At 40.6% G+C, this 24,511-nt stretch overlaps 1 long non-coding RNA gene across 1 annotated transcript; it reads right to left on the bottom strand.

Annotated features, from left to right (window-relative positions):
- Positions 1-588: 588 nt before the first annotated feature.
- LOC130152335 (uncharacterized) lies at positions 589-23,978 on the bottom strand. Its single transcript, XR_008822959.1, has 8 exons — positions 23,813-23,978; positions 17,353-17,489; positions 8,025-9,635; positions 6,558-6,798; positions 5,131-5,264; positions 3,153-3,597; positions 2,944-3,066; positions 589-1,069 (listed from the first exon to the last, which is right to left on the bottom strand). It is a non-coding gene; the product is annotated as an uncharacterized LOC130152335 (long non-coding RNA).
- Positions 23,979-24,511: the final 533 nt, after the last annotated feature.

The raw sequence follows: 24,511 nt of genomic DNA, 5'->3' as shown, positions 1-24,511 counted from the left end.
ATGTAGCCAGGCCATGATTTTAGTTAACAGGCTGATTAATATATATATATATATATATATATATACACACACAAGTAGTAAATTCACCGAGTAACTTACTGTAACATTTTAAAATAACTGTCATTTTTAACACTTCAAAATATTCAACCATTTCTTTCCAAGGTAGAACTCACACAAAGGGACCCATGTGCTCCCTGGTCTCAGCTTCAGAGAGTATCTGTCAAAATCTGTGCTATTCATGTAATTAGCACAGCAAAGTTAGGGGAAGAAAAAAAAGGCTTTTCATGCTAACAAGTACAACTGTTTTTGTGCACTCCGAGTAAATGATTAACAGGAAAAAGTCTATATAAACATATGCACATTGTAGCATTTTCTGAGCCGAAAGTATGCAGCTCCACTACTAAAAATGCTGCAGTGCCACGCTTATAAAGACTTAAATGTATATTGTGATAATTTATTTGGAGTGTACTCGTATAGAATATTAACTCTGATATAAAACATTATTTCAGTAGGTATATTCATGTTGTTCACTTACTTTGTACTGTCTGGGACAGAAAAAATACATGGCGAACTAGTTTTCAGGGTGTCATCGCGGGCCATGTCGAGGTCACTGATTATCACTTGGCATCATACTTTAGGCCCTTGTTGCCCAAATGCTTACACCATTCAGGTCAACAGGTAGTGCCACTATTTCAACATAGGCTTAGATGTGTTTTCTGACTTGGAAGCTTGGCGGTTTTGACGAAAGAAATCAATATTTCTGGGTGCTTATATAACATGTATCATAGACCTACTCTAATAATGCATTTAATAAAAGGGTTAACTTACTTCTAAACACGCTATGCAATGCATATTTGTAGCCAAAAATAACACTGTCTCCACCAAAAAAGAATTAAGCTTATTTTTTAAATGTAAGAATTTTTTAACAGGAAAGAAGTTGTCACTTTTGTGTTGTCTGTGAATTTGGTATTACCTTTTGGTTGCAGCTTCATCATAGCAAAGTTTGTTTTTGACTTCATACAGCAGCTCTATCTCTGAATTTGAGGTTGGAGCAATGTGTTTTCTGATTCTAAAAAATAAAATAAGTTCTGTAAGACAACCAGGAAACTAGCAGCAAAATGCTATTGAAAAGCAAGTACGCTATTTAAGGGAACTTGCAAATGTAAATCCATGTTATTTTTCAAAACTACGAAAAAAAGACCATGGGTCAGATAATTCCCTTACTTTTTACCACAGGAAATGATCAAAGTAGCAGAAAATCTGCTCTTTTTGGCCAAATTTCTGTCAGAGACAGAAGGGGTCGAGCCAACACATGGTGTATGCAGCCTTGCAGCAAGAGGGGGATGTGGCTGATGGGAAAGGAGGTGGAACCAGAGAAAATCTGTAGGGTAATACCTCCTATTAAACACACAGGAATTTTCCTATTCTAGATAAAACAGAGGCTGATCCAATGAAGCAAATCTCAAACAATGCAACCTTTCTTTCCGGGCGGTTGGATGCCTGTGAGTGGAGATGTGGGGCTGGGTGAGTTTGGGATGCTCTGCGTCGGGCAGCTGCCTTGCTGTAGGGAACCCGCAGCCTCTGGGTTGCCCTGAGACATGTCAGGAGTCCAGGCAAAAATGTGTACCTGCCAGAACAGCTTGGTGGGAGATGAAGTCTTTTTTTTTTTTTCTTTTTTTTTCTTCCGCCCCCCCCCCCCCTCCCCTTCCCTATCAGGCTCTTTGTAGACTTTACAAGCAAAAGCAGATGGTAGGGACCAGTACATTTTACTTCTTTGTTCTTGCTGCCTGTGAAAGGTGCCAGATGGGCAATGATAAAGGCAGAAATTCTCTCCCCGCAGCCCAAGGACAGCGAAAATCCAGCGCTTTGAGGCTGCCCTGTCCTCACAGCATCACCATGATGCGGTGGAGTTTTGGGTCCACTGGTTTCACTCTTTGACTTTTTGCTAAGAGCCTGACAGAAAATCCCAGAGGCAACTTGACAGGAGCATCAGGGGGAGTAAAATATTTCACACAGGACAGCAAAACACCCCCAGCTTTGGATCATTCACAAACGGGCCGAAAAATACACAGGCAAGGTATGGAGCGCAAGGCCAGATCCTTCATCTGAATAACTTGGAAAAATAAACACTGTGTACTCTGAGAGGCATTTATTTACTTGAGAATTATGAATTATCAAACTTTCTATATGAGTAGTTCAAAGGTATGTTTAATTAACATAATTAGAAGCAGTATTCTAAAACATTTTCTTAATAAGACTAGTATCTATGGACATGAAGGGCTTCATCCATGACTCAGTGAAGTCTGTGTAATTAAGTACTAATGTATTCTACAAACTATGTTAAAATTGTAGGGGTTATTTTGTGTTGCAAAGCAAGGAATTATATATTGACTTTCATTAATCTGAATCTTTTCCTAGAACTGGTTTTATTGTACTAGAGTCCTTTGAACCTAAGGGGTTTTTTTGTTTTGTTTTGTTTTTTTAAAACCACAGTGAATGATGCTATATTCCAACAAAGTCAAAAGCAGCATTTCAAGATTAATGCAGAGATTCCTGGGGTCTTTTGTCAGCTTGCCAGACTCTTGTTCCTGTTCTAACAATTTTTTATAATTTCCTTTTATGTTAATAAAGGCTTCTTGTGGCTGTAAAAGTTGAAGTTGTCTTACTCCATAGACAGGCTGGTTCTTATGTAGATACTATTTAGATTATTTAGAAATCCTGCTGGTTGCCAGATGGAGCTCTTTTGGGTTTTATGTTAAATACTTGGAAAGCTAAATAGCTTGATTTTTCTCTCCTCCCCCAACAAAATAAATAAATACTTGAAAAGTGATTACTAAACTGAAGTTGCTTAACTTCAGTTTAAAAATCAAGTTAGTTTGAGGTGAAGTGACTGCAAGTATGAGATACCTCAGAGTAGTTGGGTTTTGGCGAGGTTTGACTTACCTACCGTGATTTCAAACCAACAGTTTTTCTCCAGATTTTGCTGGCCAGCAGGAACCTGAACTTCAGTCTTGGGATGGAGAATCCTGAAGAGCATAGAACACGGCCCTGAATCCAGTACAGGATCTGGAACAGAATTGAGATGGAAATCCCAAGATGGTCTTAAGACTTCAGTGGCTGTTAGGATTGCTGAGGTTGCTTACAAATCATACCATTGGCGCCGGCAGCCTGTACGGATGCCGGGGTGGACTCTTAATGGGGTGGTCTGAAACAGCTTTTATTCCCCGACCTTTGGGATGCTTTGCCCATTCAGTCGAGTTCACAGGTTAGTGCGCAAGGGCGTCAGCAGCAGTGCCAGGCCAGGTCTGGTTACCCTTCATCTGGTTTTAGCGGTCGTGAGGTTTCATTTGGTTGAAATTCAGGCAAACTGCTGAGTCTAGGACTAATGTTTCTCAAAAGAGCAGTGCCTGTTGGGCACTGTGGTGTTGATGAACTGAGGGACCTTCTGTTTCATGCTCAACGTATACAAGATGTTCCTCCAGTTCCTGCAGAAGGTGCTTGGGAAACACTGGGAGTCAGCATCCCGCTGATCATAATTCTTTTGTCATCAATTGCCAAAAGGTCAAGATCATAGTTCTGGCCTCCAGGGTTACGTTTCTAATGAACAGAGTAAATAATAATAATAATAAAAAAGGCATTTTCTAGTCAATTTTTGCAGTTTGTATTGATTCTGTCTGGTTCACATTAAACATAGGAAGTCTCTGGAATGGGTAGGCATGCTGTTCAGGTGTACTTTGGCCCCTGTTTGCATTCTGAACACGCACACTATGGAAAAAAGTGAGAAAAGTCAGGTAGATCTATATGTGCAGTGTGATAAATTATAGGCCCTGTAGCACTTCTGAATGAGCGTGCAGTTAACGCTCTGGTCTGATTTAAACGCTTCGTATTTAGTTGATGTTTAAAAATTTACTTTCCGTTTAAAAATTTACTATGGCATCAATCTGTTCTGGCAGCGTTAGATTCATAGTTCAAAAACTTTATCGCCTTTTATCATCTTAAAGTAGCCATTAGTCTGAAACTTTTCAGTCTCTGGGTCTGGCTTAAAAACCAAAAAGGAAATTGACCTGTATATTTCAGTTTTAATATTTCTGAAAGCTTTAAAGCTAATGGGTCAACCTATGTTTGTATTACAGAGCATGGAAAAATAGTGGGTTTATTCTTTCTAGTGTTGAAGTGAGCTATTGTTTCTCTGCTCATAATTAAAAACTCACTTTTTTGGAAACTCAGATCAGTCCTAGGCATTGTGAGAAAATCTGTGAGCAAAACCGTGTGTGAAACTTCCTTAATACTGACTTTAGACATGAACTCATTCAGAATCTGTAACCTTGTCTTCACTTGTGACTGTCGTATTAGAGGAGTTTGTCACAACAGCCTGTTCGTGGAGCCGGTAGCATCGAACAGGCTGAAGAGCAGTTGTTGAAGTGAGCGGTACAAGCTCCAGGGACACACGAGTGCATCTTGGAAACTTCAGAGATACGTGCTGCTGGCACCAGGGCACTGCAGGTTGCAATAGTCATGAAGAGTTATAGTGAAATACAGCACTGAAAAAAGCTATGAGCAGGATAGGTTTGTTTGAAAGTGAGGGTGGAATTTATAGTTTTTAAAGAAAAAAAAATAAAATACTTGGTCAGAACTGTAAGAGTAATTAGGGGCTTAACTCCCATTGATTTTCAGTGGAGCTGTATGTCTAGATGTTTTGACCTGGTCATTTGTGATGAACTTTGGATGCCTGTGGTTTTAAAATTAATTATAGGATGTTGCGGTAGAGTTCTATTGAAACTCTATAAAGCTAGAAAATTTGCAGTTGAAATATGAATATGGGCCATAATTCTCTTCTTACCATCCTGACCTTTCCATATGGGTTAAAAGCTGTTGTTATCCCTGGACATGCCCTGGCTGGCAGGCAGCCAGAGGCCCAGCTCTGCCTCCTTTGTCTTTTATGGTTGCCAGATGCCAGCATCGTGCATCTTACCTTCACATCGGAAGACAGATCTCACCTTCCTCCCTCTACCCTCTGCTCCTGGTGTGGAACAGAGATCCCTTTGTACTCTGTGCATGTTATCCTCATACAGGTCATACACATAAAGATAGTTCATGCTAATTGGAGTCCAGATCGCATTAGAAACCTACCTGTTTTATCTGTATGCAAATTCCAGCTGCCTCAATACCACACACATCCTTTCAAAATAGGTCTTGAAGAGTTGCCTGTAATCCATATTCCCAGGAACTGTGTTTCCCACGCAGTTTGTCAGAGAGCTCTAATGCTGTTCAGAAGAAAAGGTAAACTGTACTTTATTAGTTTTTTTAGTTTTTTTAAATTAAGTATTTATGAGGTGTTTTTCAGTTGAGGGGGTGGCGGGTGAGCTGGATACCATAGATGTAGGTTAGTGGCTAGCTTGGAGTTGTAGCAGCTCTAGGTGCCCGTTTCCCATCGAAGTAGCATTTGGGCTTTGTATGGCATTTTCTGTCTCTCTTAACGAACTATACTGCTCTGCTAACATTATGTATTTGGTTAATCTGCAACTTTGAGTTCAGTATCAGAAAGGTAGCATCTGGATTTACACTGCCCTGTAAAATCTATTTATTGATGAATCTCTAATACATGTTCTATATTGAACCCTGAGGGTTCTTTTAACATTTCTTGTCTTACCACAGGTTATTTGTTTATCAAAATTACCTTAATTTTCTCTCCAAATGAAAAAAAAAACCAAACAAACCAAAAAACCCCTACTTGGTGCATTCCCCACTATCTGCCTTTTATGGACAGTTTCAAGATTATTAGATGAAAATCACTTTCTTTGAAAAATAGTTTGACTCCTAAATTTCCAAGTCATGGTTTGAAACTTGTGAGCATTTTGTTTTGGACATGATTAAAACCACATCTGTTCATTGGGGTAGAGCAGAGGAAAAGGCATGCTTTTCTGCCTTGGTACGTAAGATAACAAAAGGTCAAATGTTCTTTGGTTCACTTACATGTCTGTACTGTAGGAGTCAAAAATGCCTAGCTGCATCAATATGGCTGCTTGGGACACTGAGGATCCTTTGGATTACAGGCCCAGCACTTTGCAGTCACTTGTATTGGGGTGGGATGGGGGTGGGGATGAATCTGTTGGAGGACCCTGTTAGTACATTATAATGTTCTGTATTGCGTTTGGTTTTGTTTAAGACAAGAAAGCTCAAATCAGAATTACGTGCCAATTCTTCATAAGCTCCCACTCATTTGGCAAAGAAATTGCATCAATTACATCTTGTTTTCTGTACTGTGTCGTTACAGAAGAGAGAGCACATGCTGCACTTGTAAGGAGATGAAATAATTCACTCACATCTTTGAAGCCATTGCTATATTTTTCTCGTTTCCTTTGAAAATAATGGTGGGCTGTAGAAGACTTTCCCTGGATGATAAATATGCTTTGCAAATGTACAACGGTGCTCAGAAGCTTGAGTAAAACAGGCTTTTAAAAACTAGTAAATCTGTCTGATAGAAACATGATAAAAAAAAAAGTCAAAGTACTTTTCCGAAGCTTTTCCCCAAAGTACTGCTTTAGCTATAGTTTTACCTGGTTTTGTTGTTACATTCATTTCATGTTACTGTTGGACGTTTCCTTCCCTGTGAGATGGTTTTATAAGATGGACTGATTTCACGTAGGGAAGATGCAGTTGCTGACTGGTCTTGGATCCTTTTCAAGGCTGTGATCTGTTGAGATGTTGCATGTGCTCCCTTGTAAGATTGCGTTTTACTGCAGTGATCTGGAGTTCATATGAATGCTTCCCTGCCCTAATGCCCAGGGAAGATGCCTCCTGTCAAGAGGGTAAAGCATAAAGAATATTAAGAGCACATCAATAGGAAAAAACTTTAGGATGGACAACTCTTTTTTTCAACAACTCTCTGCCTGAACTAGCCCCTCTTCCTCAAGAATATTAGTTTAAAATTAATGAGAGTATTTAAAAAATTTCAGCTGCCAAAAAAATTGATAACCTACATAATGCGTGCAAGCTTCCTTCATGTTTTGCTTCTGTTCATAGTCTTATCTACCTAAAAATAACAGTTTAAATGTATTTTTATCAAAAAAAATAGAGTATTTTTTTTTAATCAATGGGGAAAAAACAAAGTGAAAGCCTCTGTTTTGGTTTTCACAAGTGGAACTGCAAAACAATCAGTATCCCTTTTGCTCAGTAGGTGCTGTGTAGTAAGTTGTTCCACTGCTTATTGCACTCTAAAATACCTTTTTAATGTTGATTTCCATTGACATCCTACAGTTTTATTTTAGAAAAGTGCTCAGCTTGTTGATGTGCTTCAGTCATATTGACGGTATATACATTTTTTTCTTAGAACTGAATAAGCCTGGTTAATGATAGAGTGAAATGATACTAAATTTATTTCTAAGGGGAAAAGCTAGCACTTTGCATAAGTCAAATTGATGATAAGTTCAACCTAGTAATTTTAAAGGCTGTTGGCATTTGTAGTAGTGTGTTTGAGGACTCTTGCAAGCCTGAAGCATGTTATTTTCAAACTGTTTAATTTTATCACCGTTCCAGGGAGTACAGAATTATCTTTCCCAGACCCAGGTTATTTGGAAATTAAAGCCTTTTAGAATATACTTAGCAAAAATGATCCTAGTTAGATCTAGTTTGCAGGGTGAGTCCTACCTGCAGATGGGAAACTGGGATGTACAGATTTAGCACGTTGTGAGGAGGGTTGCTGTAATACTTGTTAAGAACTGTGTTATCTGAGATTGGGGTGTCTGGGATTTTTCAAAGCAACACAGATTTTTATTTTTTATAAGCAGCCTTTTATATTTGTTTTTGTGGATGAAAGCCCCCGAAGCTTTTTATGGTGATCTCACCTCTCTTCAGTTCTTCTCAGATACTTCCTTTTTTTTCCTTTTTTCCCTACCACATACACAGCAAGTACCCTCTGCACATATACCCATTGATGCTGGTAGAAAATCAGCTGTTTTCAGTGGGGGTAGCGTTTATAGCATGATTCCCTTCATTAGATAAATTCTTTGTCTCTAGCATCCTACCTGGACTGTTAGTCCTGATGGATGAACTCTGAAAACAAGGAAGTTTGCCTTGATCTCAATAAATGGTGTAGCCGTCGGGATTCTTGCATGCAGATAAAGATCAGCTGTGGTAAATGCAGGTATGAAGTGTACAGGTAGAAACACACATGCACAAAGGAGCCTCCTTCCTAAGGCTTGACCTTTCTTGCCCACAGCCTTCTCTGCAAAACTGTGTATTTCTTGCCATCAAAGAGTAAGTACTGTTGGGAAGACAGAGTCTGCTGGAAGGGCAGTTAACCATTACAATATGTAATGTTATAATACATAACATTATATATTATACCATAATATAACCATATTATATATAAAAGTATAACCATTTAATACTTCTTAAATACTAAGTACTTATTAAATTGCTAAACAACTGCATCACGATTAGTAGCTAACAGAACTACTGCTTATAACCAGGGACCTACATGGAAATATATTTGGTAATAATGTAAATGCTTGTTGTCATCACGCCTTGCCAGTGGTTTTGGGGTCTCTGCATGTTAGGACTAGGGAAGAAAGTTGAAACTTGTTTGGTCAAAAAGTATAGGTCAGTTCTCAGGAAAGAAACAGGCGCTTCCAGAGTTAACTTGGATTAAGCTGGTACGTAAGGAGATGCAGCTTTCTGATAATTAAGGGATTTGTAGAGCACTGTGAGTCAGGATGGTACCTGTTAAGGGTACTTGGGCCAAGTCTACTTAACGGTGAATCTTTCTTCTTTATCAGAATGAAAGCTTTATTGTCTACCCCTAGGTTGTTACATATCTTCACCTTTCCATAGGTACAGGGCTGTGCCTTTTCTAAAATCAGACATGAAAAATAAAATACCTCTTTCCCATGAAGTATGTCCCACCAGTCATCACTTTCTTGGTGCTGAGCATGGTGCTGTGTAATACTGGCTGGTGATGCTTTACTTTTGTCTTGCTCTTTGCATTGTCTCTCACATATTCCTTAGTGTACGTCATCAGACTAGGAGCCGTTCCTCACCTCACCGTTTCTATTTCTCCTCTAAAGCTTCCAAAAGTCTTTTGTACTGACTTACAAAAACAGCTGGAACCGCAACATCACTCCATTTTAAGCTCTGAATTGTGTTAGCCATTACATTGGTTCCACATGCTGCTTGGGTGGAGACATCAGTTAAAATTCCCAACGCAGCCAGCCAGGCCAGGAACTGTAGCTCTGTGTAAGTGGTGGTGACTTTCTAATTCTTGATTACATTATGCTAGAAAAGAGGATTGTTCCCAGAGCAATTTACCAAGAGGGGAAAAATGGAAATACTGTTCAAGGATGACCTTCCACCCCAGTGATCTATTTGGCTGGCGTCTGTTATTGCTCAGCTTCTCCGTCATGGGTTTTGCAGTAGTCTAGTGCTTTGTCATCGCTGCTAACTGGAAAACTCCTGAGCTCACTAAACAGTTTGTGAGGGGTTTGGGTAATGGCAGATGGATTTATGAGTGCAACTGTAGAACAAAGTATATTCGTCAAGGTTACCTGAAATAAACATGGGTCCTGTGTGAGCAGGCTTTAAATGCATTGATTCAAAAAATTTCTTAGATTTAAAGTGCTATTCCTGAGCCCAAGATCCTGAGAGAGACGAGAGGAAAAAAAAGGGAATTACTTTGCACCACTCCAGCATGGGAGCAGGAAAACTGTTGTTGCGATTGTCTCCAAGAGAGAGGCAGTGCTGTAATCCTGTTTCATTTTCGTACACAGAACTTGAAAAGATTTTTCCTAGAAATGTGTAATGGGACTGTCAGAAAACAGACCACTCCCCTTCCCAGTAGTTTCCTGCTGAAGTCATTTAAGGCCTCTCACAGCTTTCATCTGTATAGGCACTGAGAACTCACGGGCCAAGTTTTTTTTATTTTTTTTAATTTTTTTTAAATAGACTACCAGCAAAAATGAAGCCCTTTAAAAAAAGTCATTAGGAAAGAAATTTGGAAGTTTCTCTTCTCTGCCTGTGAAGCTGGCTCACCACTTAATTAGTTTCTCATTTCTGCTCTGTTTCCATCAATCCCGGTGAAGCGGACCTAGGTGTTTTTCTTCATTTTAGGTATTGCTAAAAGCATGTCTGTGAGCTGCCCAAAGGGGCGGAGAGAGAAGTTGTTCCTTACTTCACTTCTGGGACTGTCTGTTCAGGGCTTTACACAGGAGGTGACTTGGAAAGGCTTGTGAATGCCATTTACTGTGCACTCAGACCTGGTGATCACAGTAGGGTGAACATACAAAACCTGCTCTGCAGGCAACAGCCCTAGTACAGTAGCTATTTAAAAAAAAATAAAATTCCCTTTGTGGAGCTGGCAGATAGCGTGCATTCACAAAGATGGGACTTTTTGTTGGTATACATGCTATGTTTAACACAAATGATCAAGGCAGCGTGCTTTTAAAAGAAGCCATTATTACCCTGAATAAATGGATGCTACGCAGCATGCATTTTTTGGTTGGACTGAATTCAAACCTCCCATTCTGAAATGGATCGCTTTTTTGGGTTGCATTCATTTGTGTCTCAGGCAAATCTGTAGCGTGGATTTGTTCCTTAGATGAATGATACACATTTCATCCGGTTTCTTTCAAGCTGAACTCTGCCTGGCACAGGAATGATAAATGTTTTTTTCTTTCTCCTTCTGTCTAGAAGACCATGTTGTACTGTGAAAGATGAATGTCATTCCCAAGACAGATGAACTGCATTCAGAGGTGGATTTACTAATAAACGTTTGTAATGCCACGGCAGTGCCATAGGCACCTGATCAGACATACATACATTGTGGTAGTATTGAGCCTTAGTCACTTCCACATATCAGCCATTTTGTAAAGCTTTTAATTGCAAGTTATATGTCCTTAAAGCCTAGAGGAATCTTCTCTATAGGGAGGAAATTTGCCTATTTTCTTTTACTATTAGTCTTTGGGGTAGTGATGTATATACAGGTATTTCAGCCTTGAAGCATGAACTTCATGAAGCTAGATAGCCATTGCAAGTGACATATGCATTTAAGAAAAGAAAATGCTAATATTTAAATAGGCCGCCAGCATGCTATGAATGCAATCCACTGTATTGATATGACATTTAAAGTGATTTGCATTTGCTATGAGATTCTGCATACCTGATGTGTAATTTCTTGGAATTTCCTTGATCCAGTACATAGGGAAGCTTGGTGAGATGAGTACAGCCTAAAGAACAACTTCATGGTTGCTTTGAATTAAACTCCCAGTAGATCCCAGGATCAAATTTGGGACCAATGAGATAACTGGCCTATTTGGAGAAAACTTGGAGTTTGCTTCAAGCATCCGAGCCTTATCGTGCAGTGCTGGCAGGCTCTGAGCGTTACCTGTTCCCATCGCCTCCCTGCATCCCATCTGCCCGTGTGATAAGACCGTATGTTTGAGGCTAGGCAGACAAGGCGTCCTGTGGCCTTTCTGATAGAGGCTGACATGGGGTGGTGTGAGGACACATTGCACTTTTAGGCAGCCTGGATTCAGGCTGTCTGCAAGGGCCACCTGGAAAGGACAAGGTGGGTTGTGTCTCAAAACCTGTTTCTAAGAATGGCCATCTCGGGTACAATTTAAGCAAACCTCCAGGGCTATAGCTATGGTCTGGAAAGGCTTCAGATCCTTACCTACTTCCTAAGGTATTGACAGAAGTTCTCCTCATACTGAAAACGAGATTTGAACTGAATCCAAAGACTGTGGAGTCGGTGCAGTGGTGTGATGAAGGAGAGGAGCTGGTACACGCTTTCAAAGATTTGAAACTAATAAGCGTATATTCAAGGAAATGGCATCTGAAATGCTTTTATTTCTGATGGTAACGATTTGCACTAAGTATAGCTTTGAGTCTTAATATATCTTCTTCTATCAAGAGTCTTGATACTCAGAAAAGTAGGGCCAGCGAGTTAGCAAGGATAATTAGAGATGTCTCATCTATTCTGTTGTGATACATATACACAGTAGTATATGTCGATAATAGGAGGCATGTAATTCAGAAACCGTTCTGCCAAAATCTGTGTCTGCTCTTTGGCCCCTTGTGTAACAGATGGCACCAGTCACCACCTAGTCTTAGTGCAGCAGCATTTTTATACAGAATCCCTTTCTATGTGTGAGAGCCCTTCTGAGAACCAGCAGCAGACAACTGGCTGAGTATCTGAGGCATGCGATGTACAGAGGTGACAAAACCCGACACAAGCAGCATAAGCCTTACTTCCTATCAATAAAAGATAATTGCTGGCAGAAAGTGGTGAGTGTCAGTGGCTGTTTAGATTAGGGAGGGATCGGTTGTGTTCAGGGAGGGAGATAGCGTTTGCTTAGGTTTTCCCTCCTGGAACTAGTTTTAGTATTTCAAGCACGTTGGGGAACTTCCCCCCTCAATGGGCTAAGATGTGAGCTGGATGGTGTGTATGGATCTGAGAGAATAAGGCTTAACAACGCTTCAGAAAAAGTGATTGCATATCCTATAATGCTAGCTTTGTTTCTGGGTGCCTGTATAGGCTGTCTCAGTATTTGTTTGCTGACTTTTCTTGCAGCTTAAAATGCACAAGATGTTGCCTGTTTCAGCCTGTTGGGGCTGACAAAATACTGAAGATAAACAAAACCATAGAGTAAAATGCAGCTGAAACCAATCCTGTACAGGGAGTCCCTATATGTGTTATATCAGAGGTAACAGCTGGGATTTGCTACTGACAACACTACTAAACCCATGGTTTTTTCCGTCTGACTGTATGCTTAGTGTGCATGCCCTGTCCAGCAAAATGGAGAGCTGATACTTGTCTCCTTTTTATTCATTGTCTGTGGGAAGGTTATTTAGAGCAGCCTTGTCTGAGTCACTGTGTCATAAGCTAGTTCAAAAGGCATATGCTGTATGTAAAACTGCTCCAAGAAGATGAGGAGCAGCCACAAAAGGACATACTTGTACAAATCACTATTCAGAGATCTTGAAACATAAGAACACATAGTTATGAAAGAGAAGGCCAGGACCCCAAAAATAATTGGCCAGGGTAATGGAAATTGTTAAAAGAATGAATGGGAGCAGCCACAACCCTTGCCAAGATCATTACGGTCATCAAGCTGACGAATGAGCCTGGCGGCAGCAATATATCCATACAGCCAAACAACAAGACTTATTGGTAATCTGTCCGTTTGCCTGACTGGGATCTCATCCACCCACCAGCGCTGGGAGAGACTCAGAGTAATCCCAAAGAGGCTCCCAAAAATCACTGGCCCTGAGTTCCTCTTGGTCCCTGGAAAGAACTCCGCCGCCTCAGCATGCTGTTAGACAACCACCAGCGAAGCCACAGGTTTAGCAGTGCCCTACGTGCAAATGTCGCACCGCGATGCTAACACAGATTACTTTCGAACATTGCAGATCCTGTGTGCCATGTGGCTGGGCTTAAATGCTGCGTACGCTGCCAGGATGGCTAAAGGCACGTCAGCAGTTAAGGACCGCATGAGGTCTCTCTGAAAACGGACGTACGGGCTTGTGTAGCTCACCTCGCAACATAACTTTTCCCAGCAGAATATGGTTGCTGTAATACGGAAGGGCGCTTTGCTGCGCACATGCTAAGTACCCTTATCTCTCAAGTGGCCTGACTAACATAGTAAGATTAAACTAAGAGGAATGGGGCCTAACCTTGTCTCTACTTTGAATTCTGCCACCCCTTTTCAGACCCGGAGAAAAGGCTTTGGGCCCGGAAGCCTGCCTGTTCTTTCCGATTATATTAATCGGCCTAACAAAAATTTCATGTGCGTATTTTTTTCCTACAAACTCTGCTTCTCTCTTGCTGCAGTACAATTAGTTCCATCCTGGAATGATTGACATGGATGTAAATCAGAACAAAGGGATCGGACCAGAACTGTTAACAAAGTTAAAAAAAACAAAACACCAAAGCCAAAGCTGCTGTGCATTGGCATAAGAGCCCTTAGCCAGCTGACTGGGGAAGAAACCCCCTTCCCCAGGAACCAAGCATTAGGGATAGGAGGCTGAAGGCACTGTCAAACAGAGCACAAGCCTCTCCTAAGTCAGTTCATGGCTATAACTGCAATGGCGTTTGCAGCTTTTTGTGACCAGCTTTGCTTCTCAGCCCAGCGTTGGGAACAGAGCCTGACCCCTGTGGTGTGGAAGCAAACCTGGGCCCGCTTTCCAGGTAGAACTGGAGGAGATTGAAAGGGGTCCTGGAGTCATAATACAAAAATCACCAGTTCACACTGATACAAGCAGATCTGGGGGAGGGAATTCAGATTTAGGAGCAGGTAAAGGAAATGCACTTCTAGTTCTCAATGTATCCTTTTAGGATGAGGTTAAGGGGCAGGGTTTAAGCTTAAAAGGCAGAGGTGAAAAAGAATAGTGACAATGTTGCTTTGGGTTTTGTTTTTCACTTTTGTAACAGCTACAGTTTTTTGAGTTCTTTTTCTGAAAGTTGTCATTAATATGACATCATTTTTTAAAGACGGTTAAAAGTCAAATCCAGGTGCTTACTATACTGTTAAGTTACCCTCTCCACAATTCATCAGTCCTCTTAAAAAGACAACCTCCTCCCTAAAGCCTCTGCTTTATTTTTAGACAAAACTGTGGCTATTTAATGTCTAGTTCATTTAGAAAACTACTAGCAAGGTAGAACCAATAGACACATTACAGCAAAACCCACTGTTATTCTTTGCTTGTAACCTTTTCTGTGATACTAATATTGCAATATTATTTATTGTTTACACTGACCAGCGTCCAGATAACCAACTGCAAAGGCTTGATGTGGTAACAGTTAACACTAGAATAATTGAAAGTGTCCTAGATGACCTTCTGCAATACATCAGCATTATAAAGCGAGGTGTGTCAGCTGCATTAGCAAAGTGAAGGTGCAAGGGACTAACTTCTTGCTTCCTCTCCTGTTCAAGTAAACCTTTAAAAGACAAACAAACCTCCCCTTCACTATGGAACTGAAAAGTACCACAGAATGATTCACACCAAATAAATAAATGCTTTTCAGTTGCAATCATTCCCTATTGAGTTGAAGTGGTATTAGGCTGTTTTAATCTCATCAGTTCCAGAAAGCATGCATAAATGAAAAGAAGTCATTTGAACACTTTAGGAGGGGGAATTGCAGCTTGCACAGAGCATCCAGCCAAAGGAAAAGGAATGATTTTATGATGGCTGAGCTCAAATCTATGCCAGTTTACAACTTCCACTACAATTATTTTCATTTCTCCACTTCATTCCTGAAAAAATTAACCCTGCATGATAACCCTCATGCATTTCATCTGTCTGCAGTTCCCACAGTATTTGCTACCGAAGAACTCAAAACATTTAGAACCCTTTTCTATCTGAATCTGATTGCCACTAGGGCTCCTACCCACCTTCACAGGGAAATTCAACTTTTACTCCCACCTGCAACACCAATCCACCCTAAAGGCTATCAGTGAACATATCCAACAAGACTTTTGTAACGGTGATTTTGAGCACAAATGCATGCATAGGAATCCTCCCCACCTAACGCTGAAACAGGACCACCTCTGCTGAGCAGCGTAAGTAATACAGACAGCTTGTGGCAACACTGAGCAATCATCTGCTTAGCCTAGAGCAAAAATGGAAGCTATGGGAACGTACATTTGAATCAGCGTATCTTGGGAAAACATTTCTCTTGTGACATAGAAACCTTATTGACTGCAAATATCCAGAACTTTGATAGTACTACACTTAAAGATGGTAAATTCACTAGGACAGAGATTTTCTTAACAGCTGGAGTGAGCTGGCCACATGAGAATGAGCATTGTTCTGGCTGATGGTACCTGTGCGCTTCTGGGAAGATTTCTTCTCATAAACACCAGGCTACTTCTCTGTGAAATTTTTTCATGTGCACACCAGGAAGCTCCAGTCCTGCTAAATATATGTATTCTGGTGAGATCGTAGTCTGAGGTGGTGCAACAGTCATGACACTAATTTGTGACATACAGTTTCTACGTGCTGTCTTAATGAATGGCTCTGAATTTAGACTCAGCTCTGTGAAAACACTTGGATTGAGGTCTGAATTTGTTCTCCTCTTTTGTTCTTCAATATTCCCGGAGGGGTGATGTCTGATATTCCTGTTAATGTGGAATAGCATCTAATTTCTCAAAATGTCCTGTTGATTTGGACAGGATCATTTGGTATTAGACATACCATGCGGATGCTACAGTTAGCACTTCTGAAGTTTGTCTGTGCTGACAAACAATTCTGCCACAGAGTTTGCTCATTAAAACTGTGGTGAAAAGCAAATCTAGGTGAGACTTGAATGCATTTAAATTAAGTTTTTTGGTATGCATAAATAACAGCAACAACAAAGCAGACTATTTTCCTGCATTATTGTTAATAACATGAAGGTGCATTTCTAACATTATTAACAATTCAGTTTCTCATTGGGTTTGGGATCTATGGAAAGTCTCTCCTTAGTAAAGAGAAACAAACAAAAAAATCTCTATTTTCCCAGTGGTGCTCATTAGTGATGCAGACTTGCTGTCAAATTGCCACTACACTGCAAAAAGATATGCAAATCAAAAGCCTTCATACACTGTAAATTTAACAATTTAGCAAGCAGAATATACAATTCGTATACCTAAGAACAGAGACTAGGCACCAAAACAAAAGGAAAGCTCTTGTCAGTTTGGTTTTTTTTAAAATATATTTTAAGAAATTTAAGAACACTGTCTTGAAATATTCATATATACTGCCAGATTATCTGAATTCAATTCTACCACCTTAGCTGCCTTCTGCTTGGAAGAAATACATGTTAAACCATTGTACTTATTGAAATTGTTGTATTTTTTTTAATTGGAAAACTGCACAGAATAAGTTGCAATTATAAAGTTTCAGATAAAACAGTTTAAAATTTAATTCCATAACTAAATTATATATATATGTATAAAATTAGAAATGTTGAAAAGTCAGATCAGTTTTTATAGTAGCCAGCTGTTGACTAGTAAATAAGCTCCACCTCTCTAATAGGAAGCAGCAGATGAATTCCTGCAGTTCTCTTTGTAATTCTGATCCAAGTTCTTCTGAGGCCAGTGGAAAGATTTATATTAAGACCGCTTATTAGGACTTCATTTTACATGTGTGTGTCTCACTGAGATGAGTGCTTATTTCATCTGGTTATTTCAGGGCTTCCAATCTCAACTCTACAGTCTGTAAAGAGTTGATTCTTTTTCTTGAAACTAAGATAGTGTATTAAATAGAGGGCTATTGGATAGCAACAGACATTTGTTATTGGTCCATGGCAAGATTCCAAATCGTATCAATTCTAAGAATATACTTTCAATAAATTTTGAGATAACAAATCATACTGACCACAAAAAATGTCCTTAGGTGACACCAATAATGAAGGAGAGTCGCTTCTGACAGGCAATTCTTGCTCTTGCAGGTGTGCTCTCACAAGGCTGGGAAAGTCTTTGTTTTTGGGAGTTTCCATAGTAATGCTGGCAGTCCTAAATGGAAACAAAAATATTTAAAAGGAGAAGTTTAAAAAAAAAAAAGCATGATTCAAATGTGACTGAAGTTTGTGTTTTTCTAAGAGTAGAAAGCAGAAATGTTGTTGTATATGGCTTTAAAAATTCGATTTAAATTAAATCCAAAGACAAATTCAGGAACATTTTTACCAACTGTTGTGGGCTTGGCATCATAAAAAACACTTTAAGGAAGGCCTTTTAAGAATCAGCAAACACAAAGTGACTCCTTTCATGTTTTTGTTTTCTGAACTGGGTGCCTGTCTTCTACAACTTGAATTTCCATACAATCAAAATAACCTTTGCCAGGATGAAAATGTTTGCTGCCGAAAGTACATAATGCAAAAACCCAGGCGGGCTTCATTTATTTCAGAAATAGCCTTTAAACATTTTGAACGCCTAAAATGAGACCGATGCCGCCATTTTAAAAAGAAACTTGCAATGCTGAAGAGAGATTTTTACGTTTACTTTTTTTTCTCCTGAAGATGAAACCCTGTAAGACACTCTGCACCGCACTGCAGCAGGACGGCGAGCTCCAGCGAGCGGTGCCGGCCGTGGCAGAGGTGGGCACAGGCCCCTGCAGTGCAGCCATCGTTCCATGTTTTGGGAAAAAGGGTCTGAAAGGCCTCTGGAGCTGTAACCAGGCGTCAGGCACCGGCCAGTTTTGTACAGTCCCCTCAAAACGCCAAAATGACTAAGGCAACAATGCAAACGTTGAGTGTGGTCCACAGTATTAGCAAGGCTGTGAACTTGGCACAGATCCCCCGAGACCTCAGGAGAAGATGAGGGGAAGCCACCTCCTCGCTGCTCTCACAGTAGGGTGGGAGGGAGGCTTGAGGTAGGAAAATGTCATGTGTGCCGTTCCCCCTGCTTGCTTTTGCTTCGAATGGAAGATGAGCGGTCAGACAGCCCAGTGCTAGGGCAGATCCAGGGACCTGCTGGCAGTGCTATTTATACACCACAGGGGAAAAACAGCACTTGAAAGTGCCTCTGTTCTAAGGTCCTGATTGAAAAAAACCCCAACAATTCTGCATCTGTGAAAACTTCCAAAAATTGCATTCCTCAGTATAGAAGCCGGATATATATTTGTCGAATCGGGCTCTTAATTAGGGAGGATGCAAAGGGTTTTCTTCCCCGCGACACTTCCTGCTCAGCAGTGTCCCCTCTGCTTTCTGCTAACCCTGCTAAAGTTTGATGTGGGATTTTGTTGTTGTTATTTATTGCCACAAAGATACTTCAGCAATCAGCAACTTACCCCCTTCCCCCCCTGCTCCCGGCCCTCCCTTCTAATTTCAGATATTTTTTTTTTCAGGCCAGATTTCTTCCCGCTTACTTGGGCTGGTCTTTTCACTGAAACAAGCTCTTCAAACGCCCCCTGATCACTTGCCCTTCCTGTCCACGCTGGGTTATGCCAAACCTGTTAGTTCACAACAGGAAACCAATAGCTTGTGCTATCGGGAGATATTTCCTTCACAGCACAAAATGTCTGAATAATAATTTCGAGCAAGGCTTCACCCATTTCCTGCGAAAGGAGGGAAGTTTGCCTATCCCAGTCCCTCAGAGCTCTTTGTTTCCATCCCTTCGTGACGTAATGCTTTCTGCATAGGGAAGATGCATCATTTTCCCTTAACAGCAGTAAATTCAATATCCTGTGTAAAGTTTTGATTGCTCTCCAGCAATGAAACATGTAACATTTACAAATAATAAATTCAGTTATGTTTTAGTTTATACTTGTGGTGTCTCTTTCAAAAAAATAAATTAAACTTTTGGTGTCTGGAAAGTAACCGTAATGAAAACATGAAGGCTAAAGTTTGGTTGATTAAATATTTTAGTTGTAGGCTATTTGTCACTACAGGTTTAACTGCTGCGTATCCTCCCAGCAGACAGGACAGCCTTCCTGGTACCAGCTCTTGGTGAGCACCAGAATGCCCCAGACAAAATGTCCCTTCTGGCACTGGATTTTACAGGAATACTGCAGATAAACTGTGTCAGGCACTGACTCAACAACACATCAATTAAGCACATGCTTAACTTCCTCCCTATATAGCAAAACATTCACTTAAGCAAATACTGAAGAGTGACTGACTTTCTAAAGTGTAATGCTACATCAAATCCTCAATATAATGGCAATGCCCAATTGTTGAAAAGGGAATTATCAGGCAATACACGTTAGCTCTTCAGTGCTGGAACATTTAGGGATATTTTGGTTGCATTAGTTTAGGCAAAAATAAGCTATCCTTTATCCAAACAAAGTAGGCATAGAAATTACTACATACAAGCTACTTTTTTTTCCATTCGACCCCACTGTGGTGTTAACCTATTTTTGTAAAATAATCCAACCTGGAATCACGACATGTGTTTTATTTAATTTACTACAGTTTGTGTGGTTTTTGTTAATAACAAGTTTAATAAGGGCCTGTGAATATGATTTTTTTTTATCACTTGTTGCAGGAAAAAAGAAAGCTTAAAAGGAGAATTTGTCAAAGAGTTTGAGGATCTTAAACCCAGCTCATCACAGTTGTTATTATAGTGCAGTCTTAATTATGTCAATTGCTGTCACACAAAAAACATAGTAAATCTCTTTCTCCATTATTCTGAAGGCAATAATATTTTTTTAATTTGAAATGGTTGAGCTAACATGAAATACTGCATCTCTACTAATTCACTCGTTCCAATCAAGAGGCCCAGCAGAGTCAACTTACTGTTTTCTTCCCTCCTTTAACAGGCATCGCATGCATTTCATACGGTCTGCCCGCTCAGCTGGGATGCCACAGGTAGCAGGCACCTTCCTTCGTATGGCTTCTAGTCATACTAGTGTTAGCTAAATAAACCATTTTAACACCTCTCCACTAGGAGCTGTGTTTAAGAATAGCAGCTTTGTGCTTCAGCGTCTCTTGCTTGAAAGGCAGGAACGTGGTTTTCTGGCTGAAGGTCAGCAGGACCTTTGCATTTCATGTTTTGCAGTCCCTTTCCAGAAGTACCTTTGTCAGTTATGGACCCAGGCAGCAAAGTCTCTGCTCTAGGCAGATTTCACCCACCTTGACCACCTTCAGTCCTCACTTGCCCCATCAGTGACTGTAAGATGTGAGACAATGTCGGTCTCTTTATATTTGTTTCAGAGGAACTGTAAAAACTAATTTTGTTTCGCTTCACTTGGGGATGAGGAGAGCATTTCCCCATCAGTGTCTTTCACAGATAAGAAAACTTGTTTCTGAAGAAAAAAGAAAAAAATCTGCAGAATATAGTTCAGTCCTTTTTCTAATTGTTCAACCTTAAGCTGGGACATCTTGTCGAAAACCTTCTTTGAAGGTGATACCCCAAGGCTATTGTTGCATCTTGGTTTTTTTTTTTTTCCCTTCCCAATTTTGAATCCTCTTTGATCTGGGCATTTGAGTATGACTAAGTTACATTTCATTGTGTAACAAAATCCCAACTGGTTGTTCATTCAGTGCTTTATAAGGCCAAATCTGGAAACCCTTACTTCCTTCTGGCCACCTGTCTGAAGCAGAAAAAGAGGTGAGCTGGAGGATGTTCTGAGAATAGCAATGCAAACAACTGGTGCCCAAAACAATCAGCTGCTGTAAAGCTGGACATGCTGAATATGTCTAGTTGTGCCTAATGGCCAGAAAAGCTAATGACAGCGTAACTCTGTTGGCTATTAGAGAAATACAAATGCCAAGGTATAAACAAGCATACTTAAGAAAAAAAAAATAAAAATCAAACCAATCATCAAAGAAAGTTTCCTGTCAATCCCATGTTTTAATATCACAGAAAGATCTTTTATAGCAACTGTGGGAACACAATGTCCTTTTCAGCTTGTAAAACTACATTTGCATAGCATTTTAGAAAGGTCTGTGCAATCCTGCAGGCTGGCAAGAAGCGACATTAAGTCCCCTTCTTCCTATTATTAACTTGTATAATTCTGTATATGCTTCAGACAACTTCACTAAAAATCCCACAAGAATGGGAGTTTGTGCAGAGTATTTATATTTTGCTGTAGAATAGATCACCGTACTGTGTCTATCTGTCAAAACACATGAGTAAATCATGCTTAAACTTCATTCTCTAGTTGGTGAGTTGAGTCTCAGAAAGATTAGGAAACTTGATGAAGGCCACACAGGAATGAACGAGAAAGGAACAGCTGATGTAGCATAGTCTGTTAGCTGGTACAGAGGCTGCAACTGCACGTACCAGCTTCTGTGACACACCGCACCGTGCTGGAGTGCAAATGGTTCTAGACTTCTCTATATTATACACAATACAATTAGGAGAGATGCCTAGTGCCCTCGCTGCAGCAGCAATGATGGTCTCGGATACGGCTGGAGGGGAAGGGAGGAGAGGTGGTGCAGAACAGCCGTAATAGATCAGGCAATGCCAGTAGCTGGGAATGATCAAATGTCCCTACTAAACTCACAGAGGCACAAAAGGAGCTAATAGCTGACATTTTCAACACCGGAATTTTCAGGCAAGTAAAATCATAATTTTATCAGAATAGTGATATAAACATTGTATCATATATAACTCCTGGCTTAAAGTCCGGTTCGGCAACCAAGTGGTCTCGGAAACCAGATACTTTTGTAATCTCTGCCCCTTAAATAGGTTAAATCCATCTAACACCTTTCATGCCAACATTTCTTTTGCATAGTGCTCAGGCTCTCATTCTGTTTGACATTTTATTTCCACTATTGAATTGTCTTTTCCTTGTTTTGCTCATTCACAGTGCATACTGGCCAACCTACAAAAATGTAATTTGAGTGTTTTAAACTAGACTAATATATTTTGACTGTATCCTTGCTGACAGAGAGGACTGTAATGCAGCCAGCTGTTCGTTGTTACTATGTTAAATAAAGTAGAACTCCCTTGTGGTATTCCATATACTAACAAATGATGTAATGAAATTCTGGTCATGTGAAAATTCTATCATTATACCACCCAGAATCCCCATGAGCAGTCACTTGCCTGAAAAGCCCCGTTAACACATCATCCTTACAATTCAGAACTGTAATTGGTTTAACCTGACATGCTGCTCATTTTCTGTCCCCTGCATGTTCCAGTAGTGCAAGTGCACTTTTCTCTGTATTGGTGAAAAAGCGTACAAGACAAAGGCTAGAGGCTTTGCTCTGTTAACATGATATATATACACCTACACACAGGATGTGAAATGCTGATTACAAGAAACATGATCTACAAGTGACAGGTGGGACTGTTCAGGTAAGGAAAGAGAAAGAAAGAGAGAAAGCCATGCATGGAGAGAAGGAAAGTATATCCTCCAAAAGAACTTGGTGAAGCCCATTTAACAAGTTTCTGCTCTCTTCCTTCCCTCCCCCATTCCCACCTGAATAGCTGTTGTATCGTGTCAGGGATTCAGGTTCTAACAGAAGCCCACGCGCAGTTGTAGGATCACAGCTAAAGGAACAAAGAAATGCGGAGTGGGAGTGAGACCAAATGCAGCCTGTTTGAGTCTACATGAATACTGAAACCATCTTCTCACAGGGCCGTACCTGAAAGTGTGAAAAGAAAGAAAAGAAGCGGGGAGAGGAATGAAGGACAAAAAGCTGGGTGAGCTTTACCTTAGACACTGTCTGGCCACAAACAGAAATTCTAACCTTGACTCAGGCAACTATGGGTCACCTCTGTGACTTACCCACATGGACCAGGGTGGCAAGAGGTCCAACACAAATGGACTGGGGAAAGCCGGCAGCAGTGAACAGCCTGTGTGTCCCCACTACGCTTGAGGAAGCAGGAAAGGAGGTAAAAGCAAGCACTGGTTTTACCATGGGAACTGTCAGGCAAGAGAAACCAAATAAAAAATAGCAAACTAAATTTAAACTTTTAGAATTTACAGATGGGTGCCTAGCTCTTCAAAAGAAAATGCACATGCATGGGGTGCCAGCCAGCCAGTCACATGCTGCATAGGAGACTCAGTTGTGGAAGCAAGTCCCTTAAATAAGCCAATCAGCTATGCAAATTGGGCACTGCAATACAACTCTGGCTGAATTCAGTGGAAGATAGAACAAAAAAAATAGCCCTGTGAATTTTGTACTTCTATTAGATTTGAAACATTTATCTCTTGCCCTTTTTTAGAGCCCATGTAACATGCTACTGGTGGAGAGCAGAAACAGTCTGGAAAATGGTAAGGCGGAAAGGAGAAAGTTCTGGGTTAGCAGGGTGTCTGGGGAGAAAAGGACTGAGAGCAGCCATTCCCAGTAAATGCTTGGGCTTCCAGGGCAATCCTGCGTGATGCTGGGCTTTTTTGACTTTCAGAATAGGACCCCTAGAGCAAGAACATGAGCACTGCACTGTACCTGACTGTAGGGTGTTAGTTTTTATAGGAAACCGACGTACTGGGAGATCACCAACTCTTCCACTGCATGACCATAGTTCAGCACTGCTAGCAACAGTAAGGGCTGATTTCTTTGGTGGGAAGGATGTGAGTTTGTCTCCTGTTGAAATGAAAAGGCAACAATTAGCTGAAGGATATGCAGAAACTGAAATTAAGAGAAATCCTACGAATGCACGAGGACAGCAAGGGAGAACAGTTTGAGAGTTATCCCCATTTGCCTGAACAAGGCAGTAGGGCTGTACTGCCCAGAACATGGCCACACAGGTGTTTCAGCACATGATAATCAGTCTTATGCAAAGCACCACTGCCACAGCTGTATTGCTTCTGGCTCGGGAGAAAGTTTGCCTGTAGCCAGAACAGGTATCTCTACTATGCAACGCAGACATACCCCAAGAACCACTAAGAACAGGTTAAAGCGGCCTGGATGCATCTCTAAGAGAACTGAGGTGATGTTTCTTTCCATGATTCACCAAAGACAGGCAGAAACAATAAGTCTGCAAACACCAGGCCCACGTAAGCTTGGCTTAATATCAGGGCTTTCAGACGAGGGATAAACTCATTTGAGCTTGAGCCCTGCTGTGCTGCAGTTTTGTCCAGGTGCTTATCTGTTGTCTCCTAGAGGTTTCACTGCAAAAAATATCAGTGGGGAGGAGGAAGAACA

Source organism: Falco biarmicus, chromosome 7 (assembly GCF_023638135.1).
Source record: "Falco biarmicus isolate bFalBia1 chromosome 7, bFalBia1.pri, whole genome shotgun sequence".
NCBI lineage: Eukaryota > Metazoa > Chordata > Aves > Falconiformes > Falconidae > Falco > Falco biarmicus.
The sequence above is the reverse complement of the archived record's forward strand: the minus strand, read 5'-3'. Positions and strand labels throughout refer to the sequence as shown.